Source organism: Anomaloglossus baeobatrachus, chromosome 1 (assembly GCF_048569485.1).
Source record: "Anomaloglossus baeobatrachus isolate aAnoBae1 chromosome 1, aAnoBae1.hap1, whole genome shotgun sequence".
In the NCBI taxonomy this organism is placed as follows: Eukaryota; Metazoa; Chordata; class Amphibia; order Anura; family Aromobatidae; genus Anomaloglossus; species Anomaloglossus baeobatrachus.
The window spans coordinates 201,010,238-201,034,503 of NC_134353.1; the positions used below are offsets into that span (position 1 = coordinate 201,010,238).

A 24,266-nucleotide genomic window follows, 5' to 3' on the forward strand; every position below is an offset into this window, starting at 1 on the left:
AACTATTGAAGCAATGATACTTAAATGGTATTTTTTATCGCTATATTCAATGACCTTCATAAAAATTCACGGTTTTACTGCTTAAACTGCTGAGCTGTAGTAACAGATTAAGTCGCTAGCATACCATGGGTTATGATACCATATTTATTAATTTAGTATATTAATTTTAATTTTAAAGTCATATTGGATGAAGAAAAAAAACATATTTTACAAAATATGATTTTGTTTTGTTAAAATACATATAAAAACATAAGGTGCAATTCATCAAAGCTTTAATGCCAGAAAAATTGATTAAACTATTTGAAAAGTTGCAAATTTTTTGCTCAGTGTGGATGTAATACTCGAGGCCTGTGTAGAGGCAGCGAGCGGGATTAGTGTACCAACTGGACCACAGGGGGATCCGGGCTTACCATTTAGTGGGAGGGGCTTAACAGCGCCCACCATGGAGCGGACCGCCAGGTACCACTCCCAGGGCAATGACCGGGACTGTGGCAGCTGACCCTCCAGGGCAGGTGACTGACTCAAGAATAGATGGGTACAGGCGGGGTGATTGAGGCAGGCTGGACAGGTGGGTATGGACAGGAATGGTGGGCACAGCAGGCCACACAGGTGTTAAAAGGCAGGTACTGGAAATGGGAATGACTGGGAAGGAGCTCAAGACCCGACAACTAGCTAGGTAGCAGACTGAAACACTGACTAACTAGAAGCATTGCACAGGCACCTGCCTTAATAAGAGGGTGCCTTAAATATATAGTGTCTCTTAGCCATTTGTTGAGAGGCATTTCCTGGAAGTAGTGCACCGGCCCTTTAAGATTAGGGCCAGTGTGCGTGTGCGCATCTTAGGTGTATTCCTGGCAACCCTGTGCGGCATGTACAGGGCCCGGTAGTAGAGGAAGGCAAGACAGCACATGGAAGGCCATACGGCAGTAGGGGAGAACGGGACCCGGTCGGGGCAGTGAGTAAGTCAGTGTCCCTGCAAGGACACCAATTCTACAGTGGACTTGTGCATACATTTTATGACTTTTGGTGTTTCTGTGCCAGTTTGAAGAAATTCCACAAAAATGAGTAGAGCTGGGGAGGAGCCAGGGCAGTATAGGACATAGCTACGCCTGCCATTAAAATTAGCAAAAGTGCAACCATTTTTTACTCCAGAAATGGTATTTTAGTCATTGTCTGGGGTAGCATTCCTGGCATGGCACACTGAGGGGCTAGCTACTCTGAAGAAATTCCAATTTCATTAAGTTGGGCGCTTCTATTAATGAATTAGGCGCATTGTACTATAGTGAGCCCTTCATTAAGAATGACATAAGTCTTGATGAATCAGCACCATATATCACAAAATCATCTTAGATAAATAAATGTCCAGAGATTTGAAATTGAGATAGCCTTGTGTCCCCAATGTTGCTGTTCATTTCCTCCTGGTTGACCAACTCAACCAGCTCATGCTTGATCATTATCCTGGAGAAAGAACATTATGAATTTGCCTTTCTCTTGGGCTAAACCTTAGGTTTTCATCACAACTAGAACTACAACTAGAATTTTATTTTTAATGGAACTTGTGTAATAAAAGACATATAGGAGAACATATCCAGTCTATGCCCTTAATTTTGGTATCAAAAAGACTATTTACCATTTTGTCCTGACACGAGCATTTTTCCAAAAAGGAATAGGCTTTAATAAAAACGGTCAAAAAATGGCCTACGTTGTAGCTGAAATCTATATTACATTACTTAGTACTCTGACAGCCCAAAATATGGGGGAAATTTCTTAAGAGGTTTGCGCCTGCTCCAGGTCCAAAACTGGTGCAAAATAAAACTCTTAAAGAGGTTCTCCCAAAACACAATATGATTGTTTGATGGTTAAATGGTATCATATCTCTGGGTTTTCATCATATTCAATCTTCTATTAATATCTATCAGGTCTAATATCTATTTTGTTAGTTCTTCATTTGCAATTTGTATTTGTAGAGTGTTCTTATTACATTAATTAAAAGCTATTTAATATAAATATAAAACAAGACATAAAAAGTCTTCTGTACGTAAGAAAATGTACATTTTCATGTAAGACATTGACACTAAATTCTGTACAGTATGCTTACCGTCGACTTCTCGTGATGGGAAAAACATCTTATTGTAAATGTACTTGCCAGTTTTCGCACGCTGTTAGGAGTCGTCTAACAAAAACCCAATGTAAATGCAACCCTAGGCAAAATGTAGAGCTTCATCTGATATAATGGAACAAGCCAGGGTCTGGCATCACATATCATAAAGTAGTGTTTACGGGCATTGAGGAATTTATTGTTATTGATTGGATTTAATCTTAACATATGAAACATGAAGACGCATGCCGGCATTATTATAACGTGTAGTGTTTATATGACATAGCACCACTTTACAATTAGATGGAAGATGTTTGTAAAATATCACATAAAGTATTCTGCTTAGATTTGTTAAAAAAGTATACATTAAAAAAAAAAGATTTTACAGGTTTATAAGGCAAAAATATTTATTTTAAAAATACACTGTTTTTAGTACATTTTTATTCTTAGAATAAGGCACTGTAAGGCTCCAGGCATGTTTCACAGCATTTTGTAAAAATTTTATTAAAGAAATCTGTGAATTCCAAGTGTTTTCATAGCAGCCTTTACCAGTATTTAAGTCAATTTTTTTGTTCCATTTGTAATATGCATTTTTATTGTATTTTTTAAGTTCTACAGGTAAACTTAGAAAAAATGCTACAGAGAAAAGGAACATAAAAGGTTGTGAATGTAGACATTTTAGTAAAGTAATTCTAATGATGAGGCTGAAAAGACAAAAGACGCAAAACTGGCGTCTTATCATGGTAGGAACCAGTATAAGAGTGTGCAGGGAATCACTCACCTGGGTATAAACCTATAATACGTTTGCAAAGGCCGCTTTACACACAACGACATCTCTAACGAGATATTGTTGGGGTCACGGAATTCGTGATGCACATCCGGCCTCGTTAGCGACGTCGTTGTGTGTGACACCTACGAGCGAACTAACGATCAGAAATACTCACCAAATCGTTGATCGTTGACACGTCGTTCATTTCCCAAATATCGTTGCTCATTTTGGACGCAGGTTGTTCATCGTTCCTGAGGCAGCACACATCGCTACGTGTGACACCCCAGGAATGACGAACAACAGCGTACCTGCGTCCTCCGGCAACGAGGTGGGAGTGACCTTTATGCGGCTGCTCTCTGCCCCTCCGCTTCTATTGGTTGCCTGCTGTGTGACGTCGCTGTGACACCGCACAAACCGCCCCCTTAGAAAAGAGGTTGTTCGCCGGCCACAGCGACGTCGTTAAGCAGGTAAGTACGTGTAACGCGCACTAAGATTTTGTCCACCACGGGCAGCGATTTGCCCGTATGACAGGGGCGGGTGCGATCGCTAGTGACATCGCTAGCGATGTCGCAGCGTGTAAAGTGGCCTTTAGTATAAAACCCAGTTGCTGCAGACCCACAAGGTATAACATCAATCAATGGAAGAGAAGAAATGGTTTGTCAGCCATGGTGCCAGATGGATTTAATAGAGCAAACAATGTAAAATTGCTATTGTTGTTCCTTAAGAAGGAGCATGCTAGCTCCGAAAATCGTAGAACTAGAACAATAAAACCTGCTGATTACATTGTTTGCTCTCCTGAATCCATCCGGCAGGGCGGCTTGACAACCCATTTCTTTTCTTCCATCGATTAATAAAGTAATTCTAAAATTACATAGAGGCTCTGAATTTTTTAATTAAACAAAACATTTTGAATGCTACACTTACCATATCGCTGCATTTCTATAAATTCTATTTATTTCTATAGGTGCTAAACAAAGAGTCCAGCACAATTGCACTTGGTATTTCCGTAGCCCTGCCTGGAGTGGCAGGCACCTGGGCACAAGTGTTCCCATTTTAGTTATGAAAGACTGACATTGAAATAATAACATTATTATATTAATATTGTGAACACTATTTTTTTTTATATAGAGCCAACATATTCTGGAGTACTTTACAATTAAGAGGGGCCATATATAGACAACATCAGACATTAAAGAATAATCCAATATTCAATAATTCAACAAAAGGCGTAAGGACGTTTCTTAGAAGAGCTTACCATATATGAGTAAATACAGGAGACACAAAACTGGTACAGCACAAGTTAAATTTTATACATGGGAGTGAGAGAATCAGATTATGAAAGATATTAGTCTTAGATCATTAAAAAAACTGAACCCAAAGATAGAATGATAGACACAGATGAGGGAGGAGATATATGGCAGTGCAGGATCTTGGAGAGCTTTGTGAGTGAGTTTGATAAGCTTATTTTGTATTATGTAGTGGATGGGCAACCTGTACAATGACTGGCACAGGGTGAAGGCATCAGTGTAGCGACTGGACAGAAATATGAGCCTGACTACTACGTACAATGGTGAGAGCGAGTTTAGTGAAAGAAAATAGTAATAGTAGAGAGTTGCAGTGGTCAACAGGATCTGATCAATCAGAGTGACTGAATAAATTTTTGTAGTTTCCTTGGTAAGAAAAGCGAAAAAAATTAAAAAATCTTTTAGGTCTATCTAGAAACAGACGTGCTATTTAGAGGGTTTTTTTGTCTATGCCCAGGAGCTTTACACTTTCTCTACAGTTTTGTAAGGCACATAGATGCATGTCATCCAAATAAAGACATGTACAGTGAAGGAAACAATTATTTGATCCCTTGCTGATTTTGTAAGTTTACCCACTGACAAACACAGTCTATAATTTTACGGGAAGGGTAATTTTAACAGTGAGAGATAGAATATCCAAAATAAAATCCAGAAAATCACATTGTATAAATTATATAAATTTCTTTGCATTTTGCAGAGAGAAATAAGTATTTGATCCCCTACCAACCATTAAGAGTTCTGGCTCCTATAGACCACTTAGACACTCCTAATCAACTCGTTACCTGCATTAAAGACAACTGTCTTAAATTGTCACCTGCATAAAAGACTCCTGTCCACACACTCAATTAATCAGACAGACTCTAACCTCTACAACATGAGAAAGACAAAAGAGCTCTCTACGACTGCTTTCACACATCAGGTTTTTGCTGTGCGGCACAATCCGGTGCTTTGCAGAAAAAACGCATCCGTTTTTTTTTCCGCCGGTGCGTTTTTTCCTCATAGACTTTTATTAGCGCCGGATTGTGCCGCATGTACTTGCGGTTGATCCGGTTTTTGCAAAAAACTGCATAGCGCCGGGTGCGGCGCTGTGCAGTATAGTGCATAATGAAAGTCTATGCACGCCGAATCCGGTGGCATGCATCAAATGCCGGAAGCATGTACCGGATTCGGTTTTTACTTCTGAGCATGCCCAGAAGTGATATAAAGTCATTGCTTGTCAGAAAATCTCTTTCTCTCTATCTCTCTCTCTCTCTCTCTCTCTCTCACTCACTCACTCACACTCACTGACTCACTCACTCTCACACTCACTGACTGACTCACTGACTCATTCACTCACTCTCACCCACTCACCGATCACGGGCACGGCGCTGCACAGCTATCACATTGCTGGTGGCTTCTCCTGATTTGAAAATGCCGGCCGCCCATTATTCAATCTCGTATTCACTGCTTTCCCCGCCTACCGGCACCCATGATTGGTTGCAGTCAGACACGCCCCCACGCTGAGTGACAGCTGTCTCACTGCAACCAATCACAGCCACCGGTGGGCGGGTCTATATCGTGCAGTAAAATAAATAATTAAAAAAACAGGCGTGCGGTCCCCCCAATTTTGATACCAGCCAAGATAAAGCCACATGGCATAAGGCTACTATTCTCAGGATGGGGAGCTCCCATGTTATGGGGAGCCCCCCAGCCTAAAAATATCAGCCAGCAGCCGCCCGGAATTGCCGCATCCATTAGACGCGACAGTCCCGGGACTCTACCCGGCTCATCCCGATTTGCCCTGGTGCGGTGGCAATCGGGGTAATAAGGGGTTAATCATGGCAGGCGTCTATGAGACACCCACAATGATTAACCTGTAAGTGAAAGTAAATAAACACATACACCAGAAAAAATACTTTATTTGGAATAAAAGACAAATAAACACCCTCTTTCACCATTTTATTAAAATCCCCAAATACCCCTCCAGATCCGACGTAATCCACAGTGGTCCCACGATGCTTTCCGCTCTGCTACATGAAGCTGACAGGAGCGGCAGTAGAACATCGCCGCTCACTATCAGCTCCACGCAGCAACTGAAGGCAGTCACGCTGTCAGCGGGGACGTCACTGAGGTAATGCCGGGGTGTGTGCGGTGATTCTGCGTTTGGTAGTGCAGGGGTGTGCGGAGATGATGCGTGCGGGAGTTCAGGGGTGTGTGATGATGATGCATGTGGGAGTGCAGGGGTGTGCGGAGATGGTGCGTGCGGGAGTGCAGGGGTGTGCGGAGATGATGCGTGCGGGAGTGCCTACGTGTGCGGTGATGATGCGTGCGGTAGTGCAGGGGTGTGCGGAGATGATGTGTGCGGGAGTGCAGGGGTGTGCGGAAATGATGCGTGCGGGAGTGCAGGGGTGTGCGGTGATGATGCGTGCGGGAGTGCAGGGGTGTGCGGAGATGGTGCATGCCGGAGTGCCTGCGTGTGCGGTGATGATGGGGGCGATAGTGCCGGCGTTTGTGCGGTGATGATGCTTGCAGGAGTGCCTGCGTGTGCGGTGATGATGGGGGCAATAGTACCGGCATTTGTGCGGTGATGATGGGGTCTCTCTTTCTCTCTCAGCATAAAAAAAACAAAAACAGATCAGTTTTTTTACCGGATCCGTCGCATCAGTTTTTATACAATCGGAGACGGATCCGTTGCATCAGGCACAAACCGGATTATGCCTGATTACAAAAAACTTGTGTGTGAAAGCAGCCTAAGGATTTCAGGGACAGGGACATCATAGACCTGCACAAGGCTAGAATAGGCTACAAAACCATATGTAAGATGGTGGGTGAGAAGGAGACAACTGTTGTGCAGTAGTAAAAAAATGGAAGAACTACAAAATGAGTGTCAGTCAACATGAAGAAGGTGAGAAATCAGCCTAAAACTACATGGGAGAACTTTTTAATGATTTCAAGGCAGCTGAGACCACTGTCACCAAGAAAACCATTGGTAACACATTATACAGTAATGGCTTAAAATCCTGCAGTGCTCGCAAAGTCTCAGTGCTCAAGAATATTTCCCAGAGGAGCATCAAAGCTATAAGACTCCTCACCGGCAGCCAGATTGGTTTCTCAGTCTCTGCAAGGAGAAAAGTTTTCCCCTTAGACCCCACTATAGCTTCTCATACAGCCAGATCAGATCTCATACTTTGCACTGATGAGGGGAAATCACCCGAAAACACTGTGTCTGAAAATTGAGGTTCTGATCTAGTATAAATCCTAAGTTATATGAAAAGGCTCATTAAAGGGCCACTTTTGACTTTTAGGATTTTTACTTCCAATAGATGGCACTAGAGTTTGTCTCCTTTCTCCCTGAAGAGACAATTTAAATATTTCCCAGGAGGTGCATTTCAACTATTAGACTTCTCACTGGCAGCCAGATTGGTTTGTCAGTCTCTGCAAGGAGAAAAGTTTTACCCTTAGACTGCTCAAGAGGGGACATGTGCAGGCCCATCTGAAGTTTGCCAATGAACACCTGGATGATTCTGAGAATGATTGGGAGAAGGGGCTGTGGTCAGATGTGACAAAAATTGAGTTCCTTGGCATTAACTCAACTCACCGTGTTTGGAGGAAGAGAAATTCTGCCTATGACCCATATAACACCATCCTCACTGTCAAGCATGGAGGTGAAAACATTGTTTTGGGGGTGTTTCTCTGCTAAGGGCACAGGACTACTTCACCGCATCAATGGGACAATGGATGAAGCTCTGTACCGTAAAATCTTGAGTGACAACCTCCTATCGTCCGCCAGGACATTAAAAATAAGTTGTGGCTGGGTCTTCCAGAATGACAATGACCCAAAAATACAGCCAAGGCAATAAAGGAGTGGCTCATAAAGAAGCACATTAAGGTCATGGAGTAGCCTAGCCAGTCTCCAGACCTTAATCCCATAGAAAACATATGGAGGGAGCTAAAGCTCCAAGTTGCCAAGCGACAACCTCAAAATCTTAATCATTTAGAGATGATCTGCAAAGAGGAGTGGAGCAAAATTCCTCCTGATGTGCACAAATCTCATCATCAACTACAAAAAAGTCTGACTGCTATTCTTGCCAACAAAGGGTTTTGCCACCAAGTATTAAGTCTTGTTTGCCAGAGGGATCAAATATTTATTTATCTCTGCAAAATGCAAATACATTTATATAATTTATACAGTGTGATTTTCTGGGTTTTATTTAGGATATTCTATCTCTCACTCCCTTAAAATTATAGACTGTTCATGTCTTTGTCAGTGCGCAAACTTACAAAATCAGCATGGGATCAAATAATTATTTCCTTCACTGTATATTCCACCTGAATAGATAAATTATCACATTCTCCCCTTCTAGTCAGCAAGAAGGGATCAAAAAATTTAAGTTGTGTCCGGATCTACCTATGCCTTAAACATTACAACTTTATTAACAATATGCCAACGGTATGCAAAGAAACCCAGGATGGTCTAATTGTGCAATCTTACAAACGTTCATCTGTTCCCTACTCTTGGTAACCTACTTTTTTGTTAGAATAAAATACAAGACTGATGAAAGAAAATATGACTTTAAGATAAGACTATACAGAACTACTTTCTTTGTCTGTTGCAGTAGGATATATTTAATTACCGTATTTTTCGGACTATAAGATGCACTTTGGTTTTAGAGGATGAAAATAGGAAAATAAAATTTTAAGCAAAAAATGTGGTCATTACACACTGTTGTGGGGCAAGGATCTGCTGCTGACACTTATGTGGGTAATGTCCCCAAATTCTCTACTAAGGTACCCCATCCTGGTAATGATCCTCTTGCCTTGTATATTATCCCCATCCTTGTATATATGTCCCCCATCCTGGTAAATACCCCATCCTGATAAATACCCCCATCCTGATAAATACCCCATCCTGATGAATACCCCCATCCTGATTAATACCCCCATACTGATAAATGCCCCCATCCTAATATGTGCTCCCATCCTGGAAAATGCCCTCATCCTGGTATATGGCCCCCATCCTGTGGCACACATAAAAACATAACCGTTTATACTCACCTTTCCTCACTCCACGCAGCATTGCTCGTCTTCCTGTCTGTGCCAGCAGCAACGCCGCTGACCTGTGTGGAACCATGCGCACAGTGATGACATCATTGCTGTGCACATCGCTCTCAACACACATCAGTACGCAGGCAGACAGGAGGTCATCATGATGCTGCAGAGAACGGTGACCGGTGGGGATACTTATTCACTGCCCCAGCACTGATGATGATACGCGGGGGGGCAGTGAATATTGCCACACATGTTCACTCAAGGCTGTAGGAGCCAGGGATGATCACGCGGGCCGGCTGTTTAGTATGCGCGCACCCCCCGCCAACCTGTCAGCGGGTTTAGGGCTGAGAGATAATGGGCTTCAGAATGCAGTGCATATGAAATGAGGCTAATGAGCGGGCCCACGTGGTCACGATAGGCACTGCTACAGCCTGCTCCTGCCTCTGATGACTCGCTCCACCACCACCGCACCCCCCTTCCCTGCAGCCATCGGACTATAAGACGCAGCCCCCACTTTCCCCAATTTTGGGGAAAAAAGTGCGCCTTATAGTCTGAAAAATACGGTAAAACATATTGGAATGTTGCTTCATTTTACAATTTGGAGACGATAGTGAAGTAAAAGAAATGAGCGCACATGAGGATATAGCCTTTAAGTTTTCAAAGATAGACAACTGTTTGTGATATTAAGTTCTACCACATTATTAATTATTAACAGTATTTTAATACTTTTTTTTAAGTTATCAAGTGCCAAAAACAGTCCTTCCCGAAATGTAATTTACAGTCTTTAGTAGTGTGCCCCAACTATCATGTATCCTTTACAGTTTTGGACTTTTCATATGAGACCATTTGGGTCCCTCGAGCTCCAGGGTGTGTTTGGGATCCCTGTATCCAAAACAGTGGTTCCCTTGGAAAGTCACAAGTTACCATTTTGTCAAGGGGATGTTTCAAATGACTTCATACTATACATACATCTGATATTTTGTCCCTGATATAAGCTAATATTATTTGATGTTTACCCTGGGCCAAGAGAATTCATGTTTCTTGTTCTTCTTACAGTCCATACACACAATGACAATGCATTGATAAATACAATTATTTGTTTGCCAGCAGGGAAATGAGAGAAAATGAATTCATTATCCTTCTATGCCGAACATCACCAAATACTCGCTGAATTATTTACTACATGACAGAATAATCTGAACGTAAACAAGTTTGATCTTTGTATATGCTAAAAAGATTGTAATACATGAAGAATACCAGATGGTCCATGTAATGTCATGTTCCTATTCCTAATGTAAAAGCTCTTTAGAAATACATGCTAAAGACATTAACCTTTTCTTTGTGCTTTCTGAGCAGGCATATCTCATTATGCTAGTATGTTCAGAGAAACACTTTATTTAGAATAAATCTGAATGGTGCCAAGTGGTACAAAATAGTGAAAATGGTAAAGTGAAGTTGAAAAGAACTTCAGAGCAGCGCTTACAAGCTCTATAGCTTTTAAGTGTTGCGCTCTTGTTCTAGGTAACTGGTAAAAATAAGTAAATTGAAAAGTTGCTTAATTTTACAAGCATTTTTTAATTTTAACAATTTATCATGTTGATAAAAATGCTTGGTCCACCTGATTTTTGGCTCTTTTAACACCTCCAACAGTGCTGACACAACAGCTCTATAATGTGGATAGATTTTAATATTGCACATATTAGATTTGCTAGGCATATGTGAAGACTTTTAGGTTTAAGCTGGGGTCACACTAAACAACAGCAACAACGACGTCGCTGTTACGTCACCATTTTCTGTGACGTAGCAGCGACCTTGTAAGTCGCTGTTATGATCGCTGCTTAGCTGTCAAACACAGCAGCCGAAGCAGCGATCATAACGACACGCGTCGCTGTGCTGCAACATGTGCAGAGAGCAGGAGCTGCGCACACTGAGCGCTGGTTCCCTGCTCTCCTAGCTACAGTACACATCGGGTTAATTACACGATGTGTACTGCAGCTACATGTCACAGTGCAGAGAGCAGGGAGCCGCGCGCACTGCTTCGCGCTGGCTCCTTGCTCTCCTAGCTACAGTACACATCAAGTTAATTACACGATGTGTACTGCAGCTACATGTGCAGAGAGCAGGGAGCCGCGCACACTGAGCGCTGGCTCCTTGCTCTCCTAGCTACAGTACACATCGGGTTAATTACACGATGTGTACTGCAGCTACATGTGCAGAGAGCAGGGAGCCGCGCACACTGCTTAGCGCTGGCTCCTTGCTCTCCTAGCTACAGTACACATCGGGTTAATTACACGATGTGTACTGCAGCTACATGTGCAGAGAGCAGGAGCCGGCGCTGGCAGCGTGAGAGCGGCGGAGGCTGGTAACGAAGGTAAATATCGGGTAACCACCTTGGTTGCCCGATGTTTACCTTGGTTACAGCTTACCGCAGCTGCCAGATGCCGGCTCCTGCTCCCTGCTCGCTTTATTTCGTCACTCTCTCGCTGTCACACACAGCGATCTGTGCGTCACAGTGGGAGAGCGATGACCAAAAAATGAAGCTGGACATTCAGCAACGAGCGGCGACCTCACAGCAGGGGCCAGCTCGTTGCTGGATGTCACACACAGCGACAGCGACGGGACGTCGCTGCAACGTCACAGAAAATGGTGACGTAGCAGCGACGTCGTTGTCGTTGTCGCTGTGTGTGACACCACCTTTAGTGTATGTCCTGTTAATGTCACAGGTGTGTCATGGGTGACAGACAGTCATGTGGTTTCTGGTGATAGAAGGTCACAGTGTTTCGCTGCGCAAAATGCTCCCTGGAAACAACTGTAGGTTTGTTCAGGGGTCACCATCTCTCCCTTCCCTAGAAGCAGGAGTCCCCTTACCTTACCTTTTGCCACTCACTTCACACTTTACCATACCTAGTGTGATAGTTAATTGTTACATTCATAGAAATTCATGTTACCAGGACAGGATAGTGGCTCGGTGGTTGGCACTGTTCCCGGGTTCTCTAGTATTCGTGTGAGAGTGCTCTGGTTTCCTACCCCACTCCAAAGACATACTGATAGGGAATTAAAGGGCATCTCTGGGACTTTACAAAAAAATGTGTTAGGAACTAGTAGTCAAGTAGTTTCCACCTATCGGCCTGATGTGCCTGACGTTGTTATTTGCCAACACGGAATGGTCATAGATTGCTCTTGCTGGCCATTCTGCAGGTTCCACTGATTCCTCAACAACAGACTGGCTGCTTCTCATCCTGTTGAGCTCAGTGCCGTTTGCCTTTGGCACACTGTGGTCACAGTTCACTCATGCTGGTGACACAATGGCTTTGTCATTAGAGTGGCGTCTTCTTTTCTGCTCTGCTCTGCAGATGGGCATTACTGCCCATGTCATGCTGATTGACAGCTGGTTCAACACTGGATAACTTGGGGAGTCAGCTGTCAATCAGCATGACGTCAGCAGTCCCACCTCATTTACAGAGGAGATGCTGCTCTTTTGATGAAGCCACTGAATCACCTGCTGGAGGTAATTCATGCCAAGTGCAACAGGCAAATAGGTAGCAACTACCTGCCTGTTAGTGCTTAGTTAGTGCTTCTACTCAATACTAAGCAAAGGGTCTGAATACTTATGACCATGTGATATGTCAGTTTTTCTTGTTTAATAAATTTGCAAAAAATTCTACATTTCTGTTGTTTTTCTGTCAAGATGGGGTGCAGAGTGTACATTAATGAGAAAAAAATGAACTTTTTAGAATTTACCAAATGACTGCAATGAAACAAAGAGTGAAAAATTTAATGGGGTCTGAATACTTTCCATACCCACTGTAGTTTACATAAGCATTCTAGTACCCATCTAAAATATACATGATCAATGAATAAAGATACAAAAAAGGAAACATGCATGTCTCTGAACAGATGCCATAAAGCAGTATTCCCCAACCAATGAATCAACTGAAAAGGATTTGTACTGGTCTGATCACTTAAATGAAGCATCAGTCCAGCTTGTGTCCTGGTTCTCCATTCAAAATTAATGTTCTGGCGATCTTTGGGGTCCAAGTTGCAAAATCCCAAAAATCTAGCATTTGTTATCAATCTTCTGGATAGGCAATAAATATTTCTGGTTGCAATACTTTTTTGAAACAATATTCACAAAATAGAACTGGTGAGAATAAAAGTTTTACAGAAAGATGCTGGATGCATTGTTACTTAATTGTTTCTCTGCTGAGATCCCTAAAGCTGGTGTCACACTAAGCGACAGCGACAACGACGTCGCTGTTACGTCACCATTTTCGGTGACGTAACAGCGACCTTGTAAGTCGCTGTTATGATCGCTGCTTAGCTGTCAAACACAGCAGAAGCAGCGATCATAACGTCGCTGTGCTACATGTGCAGAGAGCAGGGAGCCGCGCTTAGCGCTGGCTCCTTGCTCTCCTGCAGCACACATCGGGTTAATTAACCCGATGTGTGCTGCAGCTACATGTCACAGTGCAGAGAGCAAGGAGCCGCGCGCACTGCTTAGCGCTGGCTCCTTGCTCTCCTTGCTACAGTATACATCAGGTTAATTACCCGATGCATACTGCAGCCACATGTCACAGTGCAGGAGCCGGCACTGGCAGCAAGAGCGGAGGCTGGTAACCAGCGTAAACATCGGGTAACCAGGGAAAGGTCTTCCCTTGGTTACCCGATGTTTACGCTGGTTACAGCTTACCGCAGCTGCCAGTGCCGGCTCCTGATCGCTTCATTTCGTCGCTCTCTCGCTGTCACACACAGCGATGTGTGTGTCACAGCGGGAGAGTGACGACCAAAAAATGAAGCTGGACATTCAGCAACGACCGGCGACCTCACAGCAGGGGCCAGGTCGTTGCTGGATGTCACACACAGCGACAGCGACGGGACGTCGCTGCAACGTCACAGAAAATGGTGACGTAGCAGCGACGTCGTTGTCGTCGTCGTTATGTGTGACACCAGCTTAACACTTCATTACGAATCCTTAATTAAACATGAAGATTAGTTGCCATTCAGTACTTTTTATCCCAGCACAGCGGCTGCCATAAAACATTATATGTTACAAACAGATGCTATAAATGAATGGAGGAGTAAAGAAACATTTGTATATATAATTCATCACTGTCCTAAAACGGCATCTCACTATGTCAAAACTCTAGAACTTGACAGTTTTAATCTATTGTACCGTGAATTTGCAACAAAGCGATACAACACATTAGCCATTTTCCTCAGTTGCAAGTTCTGAGATATTTTCTTTCATCACAATTCATTTTTTACCTCTCTTCCAAAGCTGATAAGGATTTCATGTTAGGATAATATGGATTGTCTTCAAGGAATAATTCATAGTCTACGTTTGTTAGAGTTATTCACTGTTTTAATCTTTTAACATGCTTTATTTCTAATTACTGCTCATTCATACAGCCATAATGTGGTTACATTTTTGCATGTATACACCGTGTGCAGAATTATTAGGCAAATGAGTATTTTGATCACATGATAATTTTTATACAGGTTGTCCTACTCCAAGCTGTATAGGCTTGAGAGACAACTACTAATTAAGTAAATCAGGTGATGTGCATCTCTGTAATGAGGAGGGGTGTGGTGTAATGACATCAACAACCTATATTGATGGGCTCTGAAAAGTTCAAAATTGTGAGATGTCTTGCAGAGGGATGCAGTAGTCTTGAAATTGCCAAACTTTTGAAGTGTAATCACCGAACAATCAAGGGTTTCATGGCAAATGGCCAACAGGGTCGCAAGAAGCGAGTTGGGAAAATAAGGCGCAAAATAACTGCCCTTGAATTGAAGAGAATCAAGAAAGAAGCTGCCAAGATGCCATTTGCCACCAGTTTGGCCATATTTCAGAGCTGCAACATTACTGGAGTATCAAAAAGCACAAGGTGTGCCATACTCAGGGACATGGCCAAGGTAAGGAAGGCTGAAAAATGACCAGCTTTGAGCAAGAAGCATAAGAGAAAACGTCAAGACTGGGCCAAGAAATATCTTAAGACTGATTTTTCAAAGGTTTTAGGGACTGATGAAATGAGAGTAACTCTTGATGGGCCAAATGGATGGGCCAGAGGCTGGATCAGTAAAGGGCAGAGAACTCCACTCCTACTCAGACACCAGCAAGGTGGAGGTGGGCTGGTATCATCAAAGGTGAACTTGTGGGACCTTTTCGGGTTGAGGATGGAATGAAGCTCAACTCCCAGACCTTCTGTCAGTTTCTGGAAGACAACTTTTTCAAGCAGTGGTACAGGAAGAAGTCAGTATCGTTCAAGAAAAACATGATTTTCATGCAGGACAATACTCCATCACATGCATCCAACTACTCCACAGTGTTACTGGCCAGTGAAGGTCTAAAAGATGAAAAAATAATGACATGGTCCCCTTGTTCACCTGATCTGAACCCCATAGAGAACCTGTGGTCCCTCATAAAATGTGAGATCTACAGGGAAGGAAAACTGGGAGGCTGTGGTGGCTGCTGATTATGATCAACGCAATGTTGATCATAAACAGATCCAGCAACTGACTGAATCTATGGATGGTAGGCTGTTGAGTGTCATCATAAAGAAAGGTGGCTATATTGGTCACTAATTTTTTGGGTTTTGTTTTGCATGTCAAAAATGTTTATTTCCAAATTTAGTGCAGTTATATTGGTTTACCTGGTGAAAATAAACAAATGAGATGGGAATATATTTGGTTTTTATTAAGTTGTCTAATAATTCTGCAACGTAATAGTTACCTGCAAAAACAGATATCCTCCTAAGATAGCCAAATCTAAGAAAAAACCCACCCCAACTTCCAAAAATATTAAGCTTTGATATTTATGAGTCTTTTGGGTTGATTGAGATCATAGTTGTTGATCAATAATAAAACAAATCCTCTAAAATACAACTTGCCTAATAATTCTGCACACGGTGTAAATAAGAATTTATCACTTGACACTTACATACAGGTTTATTGCTGCAAATTAAAGAGAGTATAGCTTTAATATACCGTATTTATTATAAGACGCACCCCAAATTCAGAGCAAAAATGGTGAAAAAAAAATGGGGTCCGTCTTGTAATCCGGTGGTGTCTTACTGGAGGGGGCAGTAGCGGTGGTGGAGGAGTCACAGGAGGCAGTTGCGGTGGGTGTCCCAGAAACTGTAGGCTATGCTGGTGCAGCGGTGGAGGCTGGGGGTGCGGCAGAGACTAGGTCTGCGGTGGAGACTCGAGCTGCCATGCTGGGGCAGCTGCTGCAGAGGCTGCGGGCGGTGAGGGCTTCAAAGAAATGGCGCCCAGAGTCAGCATAGATTGAGGTCTAGGCTCAATGGCAAGCCGAGATCTCATCTGCGCAGGCACCACTTCCGGACGCCATTTTCCTGAAGTTCACTGGAGGGAGATCAATAGGCCGGAGGCGGCACCTGCGCAGATGAGGGCTTGAGCCGAAAGCTCCGTCGGCGCACGCGCCGACTCCCGGTGCCATTATTTGAAGTCCTCAACGCCTCACCCGCAGCACCAGTCCAGCCGCCTGATTTCGCACAGCAGCCCCAGCCACCGGAGACTCTGCGCAGACACCGCACAGCCACTGTAGCTGCCGGAGACCCTGCACAGCCGCTGCAGACACAGCACAGCCACGTCAGCAGCAGCTGCCGGAGACCCTGCACAGCGGCTGCAGGCACCGCACAGCCGCCCTAGCACCATCTGCCGCAGACCCCACACCAGCCACCGCAGACCACACACCAGAAGCCGCAGCAGTCACCCGGGCTGTATTGCAACCACTCTCCACCACTCTAGTAAGCTAAATTCAGATTATAAGATGCACCCCTCACTTTCCTCCCAAATTTTTGAGAAGAAAAGTGCGTCTTATTATCCAAAAAATACAGTACTATATTTTTCAGATTAAAAGACACTTCCCCCCAAATTTGGGAGTAAAGTGGGGGATGCGTCATCTTATAGTCCGGATGTATCTAGCTCGCTGGTGGGGGGCATTGGGGTTGGTGTAGCGGGACACAGGAAACAGGAGTAGGGTCACCAATGCAGCAGCGGCTGCAATTAACATGTATGCCACTATTAAAGAAAATGAATGTTCACTGCTTCCCATGCCCATAGTCCCACGTGTGGGGAGCAGGGAATATTAATTTTGGATTAGCCAGCAGCTGACGTCGGCATGTGACTGGTGTCACATAGCAGTGGCATCATGCGTTGCCCCACTTACAGTTGCCGGCATTAGAAGAGGAAGCTGTGCACTGGGGAGAGGAGGTAAGGTGATTATAATCGTTATTTTTTTTTATTTGTGTGGCATAACGGGAGGCATATATACCAAGATATGCTCATGATAGGGGACATATATACCATTATTAAGGGCATATATAATAGGATTAGAGTCATATATACCAGAATGGGGGATATATGCACCAGGATGGAGATCATTACAAGGATGGGGGACATATACACCAGGAAAAAGGGCATAAATACCAGGTTGGGGGACATATACGAGGATTGAGGTCATATAAACCAGGATAGATAACATATACCAGGATTATGGACATATATACCATGATGGAGAATATACAGTATATACCTGTAAATGGCCCAGAATAAAGGACATTAGTACAGAATTGGTGGCATTACCCCCCCATAACAGTATCCGCAGCAGATTTTCCTGATAACAGTATGTCATGACCATATTTTTTTGCTTCTTTTTTCCCCCTATTTTCCTCTTCTAAAACTTAGGTGCATTTTATGCCCCATTCAGAGCAGCAGCTCAAAGTAACACATAGTTCAACAGTTACAGATGAGGGCCCTCAGCTCACAAGATTAGAATCTGTGGGGAAATAGGGGGCACACAATAAATAGAAATTGCTTATCAGGTTTTCACGCATAGACTTGGGGAAGGTCTTGCGTGAGGGAAGACATACAACGAGAAAGGGGTTCACCGCAACAAACAAGGGTAACAACATGGACACTTTAACAACAATGTGCCCTGGTGCTAGTTAGCGGGAAGATGGAACTGCACTCACCTGCAGCTGCACCCTGCATTGCTGGCCAATCCCTATAAAGGTTCCGCACCTGTCACCGAGCAGGATACCTTAAACCCTGAGAGACCCTGTAATAAACCTGGCTAATGATCTGGCAGGTAAGGACCACTAGTCCCACCATTGCACTAAATCAACAAGAAGGGAAGGTATGACAGACAGGGGAAACAACAAAAGGATAAAGTCTAGCTTCATGGCTGCAGTCGGACACCAGGACTGCAGCCTACACCGTTTCATAGCAAGAAGGACTCCAGCAGCTCCTTTAACCTCAAGGCCTAGCTACAGAATGGATTCACAATAATTGGCACCCTCTACTTGGAGATGTGGCCATATATAGGGGAAGGGATTGGTCATCAACTGGAAACACTCGAGGCCAGGAGTCAGAAGCTGCTGGAAAGTAAAACTGACATTAATCTTTTCAGCACCAAAGAAAAGGGAATATGTATAATATGAGGAGTCTCAGATGACTAAGAGAGGCTCTGGCCCAGATCCTGTCACAAGTCTCTAGTAACAGAGAGACGGCCATGGTCCGGCTATATTATAATAAATAGGGGTTTTCTTGGAGAGGAGAAAGCTTGGCTAGAGGGAGACCGATCAGTAGAGAGTTGCAGTAGCCCAGATGAGAATGAATAAGTGCGACAGTTAGGGGTACTTTGCATGCTGCGACATTGCTACTGCGATCTCGTCGGGGTCAAATCGAAAGTGACGCACATCCGGCGCCGATAACTACGTTGCAACATGTAAAGCCTAGAAGCACCGATAAACGATCGCAAAAGCGTCGTAAATCAGTGATCTGTGTAGTGTCGGTCATTTCCATAATTCCGCTACAGCGACAGGTACGATGTTGTGCCTTGTTCCTGTGGCAGCACACATCGCTGTTTGTGAAGCCGCAGGAGCGAGGAACATCTCCTTACCTGCATCCCACCTGCAATGAGGAAGGAAGCAGGTGGGCGGGATGTTTACGTCCCGGTCATCTCCGCCCCTCTGCTTCTATTGGCCACCTGCCGTGTGACGTCGCTGTGACGCCGCACGACCCGCCCCCTTAGGAAGGAGGCGGGTCGTCGGCCAGAGCGACGTCGCAGGGCAGGTAAGTGCGTGTGAAGCTGCCGTAGCGATAATGTTCGCTACGGCAGCTATAACAAGATATCACATGTGCGACGGGGGCGGGGACTATCGCGCTCGGCATCTCTACAATCGGCTAGCGATGTCGCATCGTGCAAAGTACCCGTAAGGCTATGTGCGCACAGTGCGATTTTGCGCGTTTTTCGGGTGCGTTTTTGGCCTCAAAACTGCAGGACTTTGCTTCCCCAGCAAAGTCTATGAGTTTTCATTTTTGCTGTCCGCACACATCTGTTTTTTTTACCTGCGTTTTTGAGTTAAAAAAAAAAAATGGACATGTCAGTTCTTTCCTGCATTTTTCTGCGTTTTCCGCCCATGCAATGCATTGGAAAAACGCAGCAAAACGCAGAGATCAAAAACGCAGCAAAACGCAGCCAAAAACGCACCAAATCGCGGCAAAAACGCATGCGTTTTTTGATGCGTTTTTTCGACGCAGGTGCGTTTTTGTGCGTTTTTAGCAGCCAAAAACGCACAAAAACGCAGCGTCAAAAAGACGCAGTGTGCGAACCTAGCCTAAGAGTTTTTGCCGTTTCAAAGGTGAGAAAATGTCGGATTCTGGAGATGCTTTTAAGAAGCAGGTAATATGAGTGACTGACTGATTGGACATAGGAAATAGAGGAAAGTTCTGAGTCAAATATTACTCTATGACAGCGAGTGTGCTGCTTGGGAGTTATGGGTGAACCTCCCAAAGAAATTTCGATGTTGAGCATAGGTAGGTTAGTAGAGGGAAGGAACATGAGACGTTTTGGAAAGCTAGTCCTGCTGAGAAGTGGATACGATTGTATCCACTCTAGTAATCCTCAATATAGGAAGCATTCTGGCAGTCTACATTTTCCCTACACTGACACTTTGTAGTAAACTATCAGAAAGATTTGTGTTGCTGTTGAATTAATAGCCTGTGTTCACTGGAGTATCGATTTAGGCCACAAAACACTTGGCACCACTATACATGAATGAGTGCACTTCCTCCATTATTCAGAGACTATCCAATCTTTAACATTTTGTTATCTACAAGAGCAAAACTAATCTGCCAAATTATTAAATAAGGTATGGAATAGACAGAACAGAAAATGTATAAACAAGGCAAGTACCTGGAGCCTGCAGACATAAGATCTGTCTTAGACACTATTAATTATTAAACCCATGGCAAAGTTGCTATAGTAGAACCTCAACCAATATAGTAATGATTTACCGTTACATATATTGCATATAGATATGGAGAAATTACAGAAACAACTGCTAGAGTATGTGCACTACACACGTCCTGATCCTTATCAACAGGTGTCCTTCCCCATGGGGCCTCCCATAGTCGTGTATCTCTTTTGTCTGAAAATTAAACCCTGACCAGAGATAACATAGTCAAAGCAGCAAAGCCGACACAGATTTACTTTTTCCCATAACATCTGACTTCACTTATTTACTCCACTTTGTCTACATGACCTCACTGTAGACCTTATCAAATCTTGAGTGGAACCACAGATGTGTATTCTTCATCCATGACATGCATCATTTTATTCCCTTTGCCTAGTGAGTATATTTTGTTCTCTAAGTATCATCCTCTTGTATCTAGATGTAATTTCCTTCACTTGCCTTACTAGCTATCTGGAATTTCGCGTTCCCTTTTGTGGACAATAGGAGTATATTTTTTAAAGGTTACTTCTACTTTATAGTTGTACAAACTGGTTGTCAAGGGAAGAACTCATGTAACAGCAATAATTTGAGACATATTTGCCAAAGTATAAATCATTGGTTTAGCATGCACTAATTGCAGGAACTATATGTACCAGATATACTATATTTCATCAAAGAGAACCAGTCATCAGGATTTTATACCCCAAACTAATGGCATTTATGTAAAGGTGCTTTAATGATGATTAAAAAGTACCTGAAATCTGATACCTGCTGCCCAGCCACTGGCAGCGTATATCTGGTACTGACTGTATGAACTTAGCTAGTTTATGAAACGCTGTGGCGTTTCTAAGAAAAACATACTTTTAATATCCGCCAAGAACTAATCGGACAGGTGAGTCCCAGGTGACTCCTCCCCGCCCACTGACAGTGACTGACAGGTCTCTGCCTATGTACATGTATATGCAGGAACCTGTCAATCCAGAATTGCGGGCGGGGAGGAGCCTCCACTTGTCTGACTAGTCTGCAGCACAGCTCGGTGCCCGGCGGCTGTTAAACTTTTTTTTTAGCGTTTCAGAGTCAAACATACTTGGCTGAGTTCATAAAGTCAGTGTCTGATACATGCTGCCCATGAATTGGGCAGCATGTATCATATACCAGGTTCTACTCGAATACTTAACTTTCGTATAAAGAACCATTTTGTTGTTTTAAATAAGTCTATGCTAATGAATTCCAAGTGAAGTAGATGGGCATTGTACTTAAGCTCTACTGCTTCTCTTCCTTATTTCCTGCCCACTGTCTTCCTGCTGTCTGACCAACATGTCACTGAGCTATGGGTGACCTGTCAATCAGAGACAGTAGGCAGTCAGCAAGAGGTGAATAGAGGAGAAGAAGGAGAGCTGTAAGTGCAATGTCCACCCACTGCATTTGCAACTCATTAGCATAAAATTCATTCAATGGATTTTTCTAAAACAAAAAAAACAAACAAAAAAAACATAAACATTTTGTGATATCAAGTTGTGAATTTCTGCACAAATGCACAGAACCTTGCTGGGCCTTGTCAGACCCCTAAGTTCTGTCCAAGTGTGAGAGACCTGAACATTTCATGATGAGCGGTGGTAATCAGAAGATGCATCGAGGACTGGATAGGTGACGTGAGGCATAGAGGTGCCGAAGAGGTGAGCGGTAAGGTAAGTATAAGGATTTTTGTTATTTTTTACATCTTATTTTTATTATGCTTTAGAGTCTATAAAGACACTAGAGCTTAATAAGGGACAATAAATTCACTGAGAATAACATCTCTGCAAATCAAATTTCCCAGGTAAATTTACGTGAACGGGCAAATTCAAATTTTACCTGATCTGCTTTATTTACAACAGACATTTTTGTCTAGGAAGAGTCATCATCAATAGTGATGGGCAGACACAGACTGTAAAAGTCAGGATCTGCGCGGGTTCAAAATAATCCAAGCACCGACTCCGGGTTCACCCGAGTAATAAAAATGGCTGTGGCTCATTCTCCGCCTGAAACTCACAGCGGGCGCTCATGTTTTATGGCCGTGCGCTACCACTTCAGGTGTAGCAGAGCTGGAATCGTCGTGGTACCTTGTGTGGATTACGTCAGACCTGGGTATTTTTGGGGTCAATAAAGGGGTGAAAAAGGGTGCTTTTTGTATTTTATTTCAAATATAGGAGTTTTCCAGTGTTTGTGTTTATTTATTTTCATTTACAGATTAGTAACGGGGGTCTCATAGACGCCTTCCATTACTAATCTAGGGCTTCTTGGCAGCTGTAAGCTACTATTAACACCTTATTACCACAATTGTCAATGTACCAAGGCAATTTGGATGACCCGTGATAAGTTCCGGGATTGTCACATCTAATGGATGTGACAATCCTGGGTTGCTGCACCCTGCTATTGTTAGGCTGGGGGCCAATAAGTACTGGCCTTCCCAGCTTGCAGCTGTCAGCTTTATCATAGCTGGGTATCAAAATTGGGGGGAACCGCACACCGTTATTTTAAATTATTTAGTTAAATCATTTTAAAAAACCACATGCGGTTCCTTTTATTTTATACACAGCGATAATAAGCACATGGCTGGGGGCTGCAGCCTGTAGCTGTATGCTTTATCTGTGCTGGGTATCATAATATTGGGGGGGACCAGAGATGCACACACAATGCCTCTGATTGGTTGCAGTCAGACACGCTGCCATACAGGGTGTTGGCGCATCTGACTGCAACCAAAGACACAAGGACTGCTGGTGGGTGGGAAAAGCAGTGAATATGTAAAAAGCGAGTGGCCCCGAAAGTAGCGTTAGAGCCGGACAGAGACCTGGTAAGTATAACGCGCCTACTCTAATTCCCCTATCCCTTCTACCACCATTTTAAAGCGGCAGATTGTGGTTCCCATAGACTTATATGGGGACCAGCATCTGGACAGATATCTGGGATCAATTCTGGGCCAAACTTTCTTTTTTGTTTTTTTTTTTTAAACTTGATTGGACCTGCCGATCTCTGGTAACTGTAAATCTTCCCATCACTAGTCATCAGTATTCAGCAATGATTCTTCTTGCTTGGCACTGAGGATTGTCCTGATGGAAATGGCCATGAAATAATTGTAGAATTTATTTACCACAAATTGCTCATCAGAAGTTTATTTTCTTTATTTATTTTACTCACTTAATATAGTGCCTTTAGAGCTTTACAGAAATCATCAGAAGTTTGAACATATAGAAGATATAGTAGAATGAACAATTAATTAAAGTAGAGCGAGTATTGTGGTTCCATGCTGAATACAAATGTTGCATTTTGAATAGTTCATTACATTTTTTTAATATGAAATAAAATTAATTTACTTGTAAATCTTAACTATCTTTAAAATAATGAGTAATGCAAAATCAAATTTGAAATACATAGTTTATAACTTTGTAATGAAATACGACTTTTTCAATAAAATACTTATTTCCAGCACTCCCAACTCTTATCACTTCTGTACCAAATTTTTTGCAGACATTCAGAGGCAAGGTCAGTTATAATTGCAATCAGACTGCCAGACATTGCACTGTGAGAGCATATAGACAGTGAATTATTCTAACAATTATTAGTAAGCAAAACTAGTCATTCATTCCATTAAAGGTTACCTTGGAAAATATTCTTTGGATACATTTTTATAATAAAACTATAAAATGAAAGAAATAGTAAAAAAAATTTCAGAATTTTTTAAACAAAGTGATTCCTAGCCTTTCGGAGCACACTTTGTGGTAGTAAAAGCTGCCATTGTATACTAATTCTGTGCATGAAGGAAGGAG

At 43.1% G+C, this 24,266-nt stretch overlaps 1 protein-coding gene across 1 annotated transcript in view; it reads left to right on the forward strand.

The window, feature by feature from the left end:
- Nucleotides 1-24,266, forward strand: part of DCHS2 (dachsous cadherin-related 2) — a 439,992-nt gene that overhangs the window by 210,701 nt on the left and 205,025 nt on the right. The gene's annotated exons all lie outside the window — the stretch shown is intronic.